Consider the following 12,539-nt stretch of genomic DNA (forward strand, 5'->3'; position numbering starts at 1 on the left):
TGGCATCCTAATGCTTGAAGCAGAGCCAGCAACCAAAAGGCAAGTCAAAGAGCATTGGTACAGGTGCAGTTTAAAGAACAAAAATGAGAACCTGGTTGCCACTCTTGAGATGTGTTTTTCCAAAACAAACAGTGATCAGAAGAAATGCTACATTTATGGCAACATATATATTCTTTGCACGCTATTGGGGACTACAGCAAAAATAGTTTGTCACTGCATCTTTCAACCCATTCTAAGTTACAGCAATGCTTAGTATGACTTAGGTTAAACTCCGCGGTGCCCCCCCCCCCCCATTAGGGTGTCAGAACGTTGCCCACCCTGCTGCCAGTGCAGCAAAAGTGAAAATAAAACAGGTATAAAATGAATTTCCTTTTTATTTTTCACTGCTGCCAGCCCAAGCAGTGCTTGGGGGCATTGCTGCTGACTGGCAGATAGCTGGGTGGAGAACATGCACAGGCCTCCTGTGCCTGCTGGAGCGTTGAGGCAGCCAGATCCAGTCAATCCTGACGCTGCTCTCATACTGCTCATCTGCAGCATTAGAGCAGAGTCAGGATTGGCAGACGGGGATTGCCTGAGGTTTCATGAGGTGCCGTCACGCTAACAAAGAAAGATAACTAACAAAGAAAGATAAAAACACGGAGGAGAGCAAAACGCTGGAAAGTAAATTTTTCTTTTTTTTAAATTATCTTTTTTACTCCAACTGGGTTTGCATCTTTGTCCCCTCTACGCCCCTCCATTGTTGACATTCACCGCCCACCACTGGTTAAACTGCTTCTAATATTTTTTTTTGCAACAAATTAAAAATAGGTTTTTGGTATGTTTAATTTTGCACTGCAAATTCTGCAACCATACTAGAGCAAGACATCTAAGATTTCAGCTGTTTGAGTGAAGGCTGATGATGTGACCATGTATTATACAGAATGAAATACCCTCTGTTGTATATTAAAAAAGATACAGCATCATTTCTCTGACCGGTCATGGAACCCCTCAGTAACTTACAATATCCTTATAGCACATTTTATCCCATAGATGTTTCTCACTGCACAGTGTAACCCTCACACTAAACCTACCTTTAAACATAAAGCAATGATAACTCTATCTCTGTACCATGTTCTAATCCTACCTGTAACTTTAATTCTAACCTTTACTCTAAACCTGGCCCTAATACTAAGCCTTAAGACTAGTACCTAACATGCCTCAGTGTGCACAAGCCTGATTTCGACAATGTACAGATCCTCTCATCCTTCCATGGACTGGACCGGATACATTTAACATGTATGAGGGTGTCTGGTTTATCCAGAGCATCCTACTCATGGACTGTTCTTGAAACTAGGGAACTCACCAATAACCCAGTTATCTCCGTTTAAGTCAGGCTGGGACAATGCAGGCCATGTCTGCAAAGATGATCTCCCTTTTAGTTTAAATAGACCTTTTCAAACATGTTTCACAAATTTCCTCACTTAGCATTTTCTTAAAGATCTGTTTCAATGTGGCATCCTTGCAGCAAATGTATAACTTGGAGTCCACACTCTCAGGACCAGGAACATACATTCAGTTCTGTAACTTATCCCCTCCACTCCCCTCGTTTCACTACCACAATGGTAGCAGAGGATGATTCTTGAGCAGTAGGAGTCTGACCGGAAGCGAAATGCAGGTCTCTTTTCAGTACTACTCAGTCACTCCCCTCCTTACAGTGGGATTACGGCTAAACAGCAGCTGGAAAATTCTCTTCAGGAGCTTCTAGAAGTACAGGCATGCACTCAGGCTTAGGTTCTGTCAGGAATACACCCATTCCAACCAAAGACAGCAGGGCACTGGATTCAGATGATAATCCATCAAACTTCCCGTAAGGACGTTTCGAGAGATACAGGTGAAACAACATACCGCATAAGTCCCCGAAGTTGAAAAAAGGGCTTGGGATACAGGAAAGGTGAGAGCTGGAATACTCTACTTCTGCTGGGAAACACTACTGGAGACCATTTCAGCACATACTGAGTGGATGGTGCCATAGAAGGTACCTTTAGGGTCGGGCGATAAGACCTTGTAACAACAGATAGCACTAAGATGATTAACACATATGAATAACAACATGAAAGTCTGAGTAGAGAAGGAAATGCCAAACAGGCTCACCGGTGACTTCAGATCAGCTAGTAGTAACTAGTGCTGAAGTCACCAGGAAACTCCATGGAACCCATAAGCACCAGCTGGTGGTAAGTCGATAGGTCAGCTGCCCTGATGGAACAAAATAGCACAATATAGCATTGTGGTGCTGTGTGATTATGTGCAGTAGGACCCTTGTGGTCCTACTGCACATAATCACACAACACCACAAAGGACCATTGTGGTCCTACTTGTGGTCTTACAAAGTTAAGTAATCAGTTGGGAGGTATTTGGGGGGTGTCCGGGATTGGTCAATAAAGTCTATGACTCAATGAGTTCAGTTGACGGCTGCATGTTGAAGAATAAAGATGTATTCCAGAGCTCTGTGTATAGTTTAGTCATTTGCGTGCTCCAGAGTTGGGGTGGATGTTACAACTGGCGCTGGGTAGAGTATTCATACCCCACAGAAACAAGACTGTTCTCCGTGAGAATTTGTCGAGGTTCAGCAAACTGCTCGTGCATGCCAGATGCGCCCTAAGAAGCAAGCTACGGTTGGCAAATGTGAAGTCAAAGTGCCGTCTAGCTGGTACAAGTCCCGCATAGGAGATGAAGGCCCTACAGAGGAGCACAGCCAGAAAACCTGCCAGAAACTTACTGGTAAGTCCAAAAGAAGACAAACAATGACACAGCGTAACACAGGCCCATTTTAGAAACAAAGCAGAAATGCTAAAGACAACAAAAAACAGGTATGATGCACAAAGCTGAAGGCAGTAACAAATAAATATGACAGACAAACCATTCTACAGAAAGCATAGAAAGAGGAAATCACCTCTCATGATTGTTTTTGTGCAGGAAGGTGCCCCTTCCTGCACAAAAATAATTTTCCTGCAATGCAGGTGGCACCCTTGCACCATGGTGCAGAGGAGTCTGCGTTGGCGCATGGCAGCCAAATGTGCGCCAGCACAGGGGGGAGCAAAGGGATCCTTCATATCATTGAAGATATGACGCATCCCTGTGCTTTGTAAGTGACGACTTGTGGCACTATGCTGAGTCACTTAGTTGTAAATAAGGAACTCAGTCTAGTAAAGGTACTGATGGCTGTGAGAGCTGAGGAACGTACAGATCCACAGGCTGATGATATGGAAGCTGGACAACCCAGACCGAATCAGCATTAATCATGAAAAGTAAGCAGAAACACAAAGTGGAGACCTATAAGACGATGTCTATGAAGAAGAAAAAATTGTGTTTCCGGAGTGGCTTCTGTTTTCTACATGAACACCATTTGACAGATTTGCAAAGGCATCACGACAAGAAGAGAAAATGGGTGCCAGAAAGTTCCAGAAGCAGTCTAGCCACGATCACAAGGATAAACGGCAACATCAACTGAGGCACGTAGAGACTAAAGTCGATCATCACCAAGTTCATCTTCCAAGAGCTCTTCAGCGTCATCATAGGGAGACAGTGAAGATGATGGATTTGCAATGGTGATGTCAACCACAGAAAGACATGCACATGCAGGATTGACTGCTTGCAAGAAAGAATAAAAGTCAAAGAGAGATCGCCACGTGAAGCAACCAAACTCATTTGTCCAGTGCTTCCAAATGAGGTCGCACACTGCTCGTACCATCAGCGTGTGACCCCAGAGCATAATGGTCGATGTAGTAGGTATCAGCGGGTGCGCTTCTACCCGAGTCTAGTGCCCCAATTTATGCTAAAGGTAAATGGCTGTCCTACAACTTTTATTATATACAGTGGTGCATCGATTAATATCATGCCAGCAGAAAAATAAAGCAAACTGTCTACAGTACCACTTCTAACACCATTGAAAACAAAGGTGTGCACATGGGCTGCTTCAAAGCATTGCAAAATCAAGGATCATTTGCAGCGACCATGAGGCATAAGGTTCCCCTTCCTGCACATAAACAATCTTTAAATGCTGTTTTATAACTTCTATGTGTGCTGCTTAATGCAGCACACATAGAAGTTGCAAACGGCATTTTTTTTTTAAAATGATTGTTTATGTGCAGGAAGGAGTGCCTTCCTGCACATAAAGAATCATAGGCAATTTGCTGTTTCTATGTGTGCTGCACGAGGCAGCCCACATGAAAACAGCAAAATGAGAAGAAATAAAGCATTTCTCCTAGTTTTGCCTGTTTAAGACCAGGTTTTCCATGTTCTTAATTTTGGTGCTGCCTCCTATTTATGCTTGCCTTGTAAATAGGGGGCAGTGTCAAAATGAGCAGGTGTTGTAGTGGAACGCCCACCACAACATCCAGTGCACTCCCCTTTCATGCTAAATACACTGTGAAAGGGTGCCTTATTTACAAGGCAGCGTTAAGCCACGTTAAGTGGCTTAACGCTGCCTTGTAAATAGGGAAAGGCCGCTTTCGCCATCACAACATCACTGAAAGTGATGTTGTGGTGGCGATAGTGGCTTGTAAATATGCCCCACAGTGTGGCATAGGCTTTTGACACATTTCCAGGTTTGCAAGCCTTGTAAATCTGGGAATGTGGAAAAAATCCATGGGTGTTGATTGGGATCACCTACTGCAACGCCCATGGAACACCTCTTTGACGCAGAGTAAGGTAACGCAGCAACTTGCTTTGCTTTGCCTCATTCCACATCTACAAGGCCATGAAAAGCCACATAAAGTTACCCATAGCTAGGGTTCGTAAATATGGGTCTGCAATAAGTAGCGCAATGGCTGTGCAGGTTCCTCATAAATATGCCCCCAAATCTTGACATCTATATTACAGGGCATATTTACAGGCCCTGTGCGCCACTGTAAAGTCAGTTTTTGTGATGTTCCAATGGCGCACTGGGGTTACCCATTTCTACAAGGCTACGTAATGCCACCATGCATGGCTTTTTATTGCCTTGTAGATTTGGAGGGAGGCAAAGCGGCACACATCACTGCCTTGCCTTACTCTGCGTGAAAGAGGCGTTGAATGGATGTTGCTGTGGGTGTTACCACTCAACACCCACGGAATTTGACACTGCTCCAGATTTACAACATCTCATAAACCTGGGGCAGCGCCAAAACCTGGCGCCTCCCCAGAGCAGTCGTAACAAGTTTTTACCTCTTTCCACATGTACTGCATTCTGCAGCACACATGGATCGAGTAAAATATCTCTTGTGGTTGTTTTTGTGCAGGATGGTGCCCCTTCCTGCGTAAAAACAATTGTGCCAACAACACATACACCATTGGACCATGGTGCAAGGGGGCCTGCCTGCATTGGTGCACGGCTGCTAATTATGCGCCAGAGGTGGCTGAAAGGACAGGAATGCACTGTATCTTGTAAATTGGGTGCAATCCTGTCCTTCCGAATTGGCATAGGGGAGCACAGCAAGATGACTTGCGGCACTGCTCTACGCCAATTCTTTTGGAATCTGCCCCTATGTTTCTCCCAGTGCCCCTAAGGTTCGAACCTCTAAAGTGACCAAGGAAGAGAGGGATACATTCTGAAACCAGGCAGGCGATCTCCAGCACCCGGGCCTGACATCTGGAACTGGGACAAACCACTGAACCCAATGACATGTGGGAGTTTTGTACTCCTTGTTTGTTGGTTTCATATCTAGTGTTTCAGAAAAAAATGTGACCCAAATTAAGAATCATCATCTTAAGACCCGTCAGCGGTTTGCAAAAATAGCTCCTTCCCAGGGCACTTCTTCTTCTGAAGGGCCAGTAACTGGAACCAGCTGTGGCCCAGATGCTTTCCCGCAGCCCCCAGCCCAGACTGCTTGCCAAGAATGCAGCAGGCCTGTGACAGTCGGCCAAGTGGAACTCGGCAGCCAGTGGTCAGTTCAGATCATTTTAAAAGCAGACTGGGGGGCACACGTGGTGGGGGGTTGCTGGCTTGTAGTGGGCATCTCATAAAGTCAGCACCATCCCACCAGCCAAGGCCAAGCTGGCGATGCCACCCCACAGGGCCTCGTTTCTTTCTCAATGTGGATGCACTTTGAGTAATTTCCCAAATAGTTTTATTCCCCATGAGGGAAACGGACAGAAGAGGGAAAAGTGAAAAAACACTAAGCTATTGCTAAACTGGCAGTGTGGGTTTTTGGAGTTCTTTCGCTCCGCATTCCTGCTTCCTGCACAGGAAAGCAGCCGTGGGAGGAAACCAAGGCTTGGGTTTTTCATTCTTCCCAGAGTCTTGATGGATTTGTTGATATTAAGAATCCAGCTTAATGGTTCCAATACTTGCAATATATGTGTTCTTTTCCCAGGACTGTCACGTCACTCATCTTTGGGAACGGGGGGCGGGGGAGATGGAGGGGTGTTGGGTTGGTTCTCAATGTATGTATGTATTTTATTAATATACTTTTTGATATATTTAGGTGCTCTGTCAAGTGCCGTCATGTGACACCATGCCCATTATGGGAAGCAGTACAAAAGGGGGTGGTGATGGACAGAGCATCTGAACCAATCAAACACTCACACCCAGTCAAAAGATCTGGGTTTGATCCATCTCCGTTCTTTAGCCCACTCTGCCACCCCAGTTCAGACATGGCTATATGCAAATCAGTCTGACCCTGTCCCTCATGGGAACAGTCCAGCCCGAACTGCCAAGCCATGCCTTCCCTGGACCGGAAACAAGCTTCCGAGGACCGGTTTCTGGCATTACAGCCGTCTTCAGCCCGGCTTGCTTGAATCCAGTGGCAAAGTGAGCAAGGGACTCACGTCTGGGAAGCAGGACATGCTGCCATTGGCCAATAAAGTAACTGGGAGTTGAGGCACAAAAGGCCCCCCTCAGTTATTCCGGCGAAAGACCGACAGTGGGAGTGAGGTTAAAGTCGTGGGGTCTCAGTTATGGGATTTTGGCGTTGAGCAGCGCAGCATGGTGCTTTACTGGGTTGCCCTATGCGAAAGTGAAAGGACAAGAATGCACCGTATACATCCTGTCCTTTCTCCTTGTGCTGGCGCCATTTCGGTAGCCTGGCACCAACATAGGCACCCTTGCCCATGGTGCAAGGATGCCTCCGTTGCAGGTAGGATTGTTTTTGTGCAGGGAGGGGCACCTTCCTTCAAAAAACTAATCCTAACAGTAATCTGCAGCACACGTAAAAAGAGGAAAAAAGAAGGAGAAATAAATATATTTCTCCTCGTTAAGCCTCACCTCGGGAGGCGTATAGATTAGGCACCTTTCCAGGTTTACATGATTTAGCAAATCTGGGGCAGCATCAAAATCCATGCGTGTTGCGTGGGAAAACCCACAGCAAAACACCCATGGAACGCCTCCCGGGTGCAAAGTAAGGCAACGCAGTGATTTGCGCCGAGTTTCCTTACTCAAGATTAATGAAGCCACTCAAAGCCATGCAGAGATGACTGTGTGAGGCTTCATAAATCAGATTGGGAGCCCTGCGTCACCTGTGTACCACTTTATGTGGAGCAAAATGGATGCAGGGCTCTCATAAACAAGCCCCTTAGGGAATACTCACCAAAGGTTCATGCAACACAAGGCAGCAGGCAGAGTTTCTACACTGCTCTGCGCGAACGGGAGATAGCTGAACAGCGCCTTATCTACAAAGATACCATGCTCTTCCGTTTTCTACATGCGCTGGCGCAGTTGAGGTTGCATAGCGCCAATGCAGGCACCCTTTCACTGCGGTGCAAGAGTGCCTGCGTTACAGGCAGGATTGTTTTGTTTTGGCAAGGAAAGCTTCCTGCACAAGAACTATCCTAAAATGCTATTTCCTCTTCCTATGTGTGAGGCGAAATGCATCCCACATAGAAAGAGAAAGGGACAGATTCATCACCCTGTACACAATGCAGTGCAGCACCCAAAGGTACTGCACTGCGTGACAGGGTAAGAGGAGGGAAGCACCATATCTACAGAGATATGGCACTTTCCTTCCCTCTCACTAGAGCTGGGGCACAATCCGGCTGCTGAGAGCCACACACACCCTCTGCACCATAGCACAAGGGTGTCTGCATGAGTCTAGCATAGGTTTTGTACTGGAAGAGTGTCCTTGCAGTACAAAATGTGTAGGGGCTAATTTATGAGCCCGTGCGTCACTTTTGCGCTGCTGGTGAGTCACATTCTGTGATGCACCAGCGGCGTAAAAAATGCACCATGTTGCGTCATATTTACAAAGTGACGCATTTAGGTAGATGTGTCTCTTTGTAAACCCCTACACCACATTACACCTGTGCCTGGTATAATGTATGCAGGGTGGGCGTTCTGACGCAAGTAAGCCTCGTAGAAGTGACGCAGTGAAATCTATGAGATTTCACTGTGCCACTTCTAGGGTGCAAATGCGTCAATATCGAACGCCTGCCTCACATCAGGCGTAAGACTGATGCAGGCACATTGAAATAGGACTTGCCCATGTTAAATGACGCATTGCTGAAGTTGCGTCACTTTTGTGACACACTCCAGCGATGCGTCCTTTTTGCGCCTACGGATACATAAGAAATACTGACGTATCTGTACCTCCTTACATGACGCATTCAGCATGTCGTAAGGAGGGCGCAAATGAAAAGTGACGCATCACTGTTTTCACGCAGCGATGCATCACTTTTCATAAATGAGGCCCAATGTCTAGAAAAATGTCAAACTCTTTCCTCTTTGTATGTGTACTGTTCAGTGCAGCACACATGAAACAGGAAAAGAAAGGAGAAATAAAAGTATTTCTTCTTTTAGTACCTGCTGCAAAGTGGTGTCATTGTTTGGCTCAAAACTCTGTCTACTATTGTTAGCAGGCAGAGTTTTGTGTTAAAATGCATGGATGGTAGCATGGGAAAGCTCATGTACCCCCAATGTAATGCCCCTCTGATGCAGAGTAACAGAATGCTTTGCCTTACTTGTAGGCAACCTTCCACTGCAAAACAAGTTTTGTGCTGGAAAGCAAAGCCAATAAAACGTTTTGCACTGGTTTGCGTCACTTTTGTGATGCAAACCCAGTGCAAAAGGTTTGTAAATCTGGCCCGAAGCAACAAGGAGAACTAAAGATATTTCATCATTTTACCGGGGTTACAGACCATTTTGGCACAATCCCAGGTTTACTGATTTCAGTTAATCTGGGGTTGTTCCAAATTCGATGGGTAGATGCATGGGCCTCACACAGTCCACATTTCACTTAGCTATCAATCCTGGCACTCTGGGCAGTGAAATCACAGATCCTAGTACACAGCGACTTCAGGGGTGCGGCCCTCCAGCCTCCACGGATCCTGGAGGGTAATGGGCTCCTGAGAGCAGGCATCCTACTTAGGAGGATTGCACACTGGCACACCGGATGCCAAGACTCTGCACCACAGCCCCATTTAGAGAACAGCCTTCTAGGAGCAATCTCTGTGCCAATGTGCAGCCCAGTGATAGCACCAAAAACTGGCACTCCCAGGGCACCTAGGGCTCTAACCCCATTCAACTGTTTCTTGAGGGTTGACTATCACAGGACACCACTCCAATACGGATGTACGTCGCTACAACGCATGCTTTTACAACGCATGCCTTTATGACGCAAGTTTTACAACGCAAGTCGTTACAACGACTTGCGTTGGGGGTCGCTGGATAGTTAATAGTTGAATTTACTATTCCAACTCCAGTCCCCGTGGATAGTAGGGAAGGTGTTGGATAGTGAATTAAAACTATTCCCTATCCTAGAGCGCCCCCCAGCGCAAGTCGTTGTAAAAATTGCGTTGTAATGGTTGCGTCGTAAAGGTACTTCGTTGTAAAAGTTGCGTTGTAAACGCTGTTCCCCCTCCAATACCCTTAGGTGCTGAGGTGCTTCACTGTATCCAGACCCATTGCACTGTGCTATCAGAGTGGCTCCACTCAACATGGATGGGTGGGAGGGTGGATGGATGGATGAATGTATGGATGGATGGATGGATGTATGGATGGAATGTAAAATTTACATGGCTCTCAGTTTTTCAGGGCTGCAATGAGAATATTCAGACACTGAAATGATAGTTCAGACTGAACTTTTCATTCAAATACACTGGACTTGATGAATATGGAGGAACATCACAGCAGAGCACTGGTTGTTTTTTTCGCTGTTTTTTTAATAAAGACAAAAAAAGGGCGTGACACTCCAATGCAGATCTAAGCACTTTACTAGTACCATGAGCCACTTCCTCTTCTTCTGTTTCTGGAGTTAAACAGCTGCCTGGGAGGAGAGCTGGTCATGAGTCACCTTATTCATCCTCAGGAAAATGGTTACAAATGGGTCGGCTTAGAGCCAGCAAATCACAAAATGGATGCATTGAAAAGAGTCGCCATTTTAGCTACTTCCTAGGGTTAGTATGAGAAGAGGACGTGGGAGAGAACTGTCTCACAGATTCACTTAAATTCCTCTCTACATGTACAGTCCAGTGGTGCTGGAAAAGGCAACACTCCCAAACTGCGCCCAGAATATTGGAATACATGCATCTAAGGCAGGGCTTTGAGATTTTACAAAATGCATAACATGTGCACTTGTAAAGCGCACGTTCACCCCTGACTGGCATCATGGTGCAGAATAACAGATGTTTATTGTTACCCAACTCAATGGTACTCATTTTATCGATCTCAGATGGATGAAAGGCTGAGTGGACCCGCCAGGATTAGAACCTGTGACCATGAGGTCGAGCACAGGCCCCTAAAGTGGATGCATTAGTCCACTGAGCCACCAGACCCGACATGCATGAATCTGGCTGATGTTAGCCTCCCAGAAACCATCCCTGCACCTGTGCCTATCCTGCCCTTGGAGGGATCAAATAAACCCAAGCAATATCTTATCACCTGAAGGTGCGTTGGCCTCAGAACAGTATCATCAGTGGGTGGAGCCGCAGTTATTACCGTCATGCATTGAGGCGGAAGAGTGGAGTGGTAAAGAGCGAGTTGTGTTAGCAGTCACTGTCCTCTAGATGGAGCATGGAATCGTTTGGTGATCATCTCTTTGTCTGATAAGGTAGCAAAGTTCCTTCAAGATGTTTATTTCTCCTATAAAGAGTTAGATGTCTGTGTCCTGAGACAGAGTTACTAATCATCTGGATAGCTAGTATTGAGTGTCATATCTAAGTACAATCAGTCTTAAACATTAACACTTTAGGCCAGGTATAAAATCAATTTTGAATAGATTCCTTGCAGCGTTTTATTCCATGAAATGCAATAAAATAAGCAGCCGAGAGAGGGTTGATGTGGAAGAAGAGTGCATGTCAACATTTGGCAGTCTAGTCCTGAACTCTGATGGCCCGCCCCTACCAGGAACATCTGTGACGGGGCAACACACAAATGTTCTATTGTCTGTTGGCACCAAGTCTCAACTCGCCCATCTGTACTGACCTGCTTAACTGTGGGCCCTTGGCACCAGAGCAGAGCAATAGATGCAAGGAAAATGCATATTTTGCCCAATTTGGCAATTCTCTGGCATATGTGTGGACTTTGGGCCTGATTTAGAGTTCGGTGGATGGGTTACTCCATATCCCGTCACTGTATTATAAGTGTCATAGGATATAATGGACTCGTAATACGGCAGACAGGATATCTGTCATGTTTGGGGTGGAGTAACCGGGTCCGCCAAACTCGAAATCAGGCTCTTAGCCTTATTCATAGTTGTGGGATTAAACGTATCCATCAAATCTCAGGATATCATGTCTTTTTTATTCCTTTTAGGGGCACTTCTGTCCTCCCGCAGATTGTTATTTTTGACTAACCAAGTTCTGATGAAGACGTAAGGATTAATTTTATAAGGTTGAAACATCAACAAAAACAAGTGGAGTAGTGCTGTCCCAACAATTAATTGTCTCTTGCACCAAAAATTAGTGAATCCTTGTACATACCCCATCTCTCACCACTTGTATAGATCTCTCTGTAAAATACATAACTTTTGTTTGTTTTTCACAAGAACCTACTTTTGAACTTGGCACAGTCACTTATTACATAAATATATATCAAATTAACTGTAAAATGGACAACCTAATTGAATACAATTATATAATCAATTAATCTGTTATCATTTTTCATTAAGCAGAATTCCCAAAACTATTGTATGGCTGATTTTGGATTTCAAAATAAGCGATTCCAATGAAAATATATCACATTATCTGTAAAATGGAAACATTTAATTCATTGTGTCTCAACTTTTAGTTTGATTTTTTTGCTGTTGAGTTTAATCTGATGAGTCACGTTTTGTTATAAGTTTCTGTGAATCAGCAAAGATTTTGTTTCGCTCAGGCTTGGTGTATCACTCAGGTCATTTATTTTTGTTAACCATGGACATTTTGTCCCTGAGACCGGACACCCCTCCACTCATGTTTCCTATTCAAAAACATGGGCTGTCATCCAGTCAGTTTGCTGCTTTTTCCTCAGCAGCGGAAATTGAGAGCCCTACCACACTAGAGCGGTACAAAAGTGGGTGGTGATGGACGGAGCATCACCGTTCTTTAGCCCACTCTGCCGCCCCAGTTCAGACATGGCCATATGCAAATCAGTCTGACCCTGTGCCTCATGGGAA

This window comes from Lissotriton helveticus, chromosome 3_1, assembly GCF_964261635.1.
Source record: "Lissotriton helveticus chromosome 3_1, aLisHel1.1, whole genome shotgun sequence".
NCBI classification, from domain to species: Eukaryota; Metazoa; Chordata; class Amphibia; order Caudata; family Salamandridae; genus Lissotriton; species Lissotriton helveticus.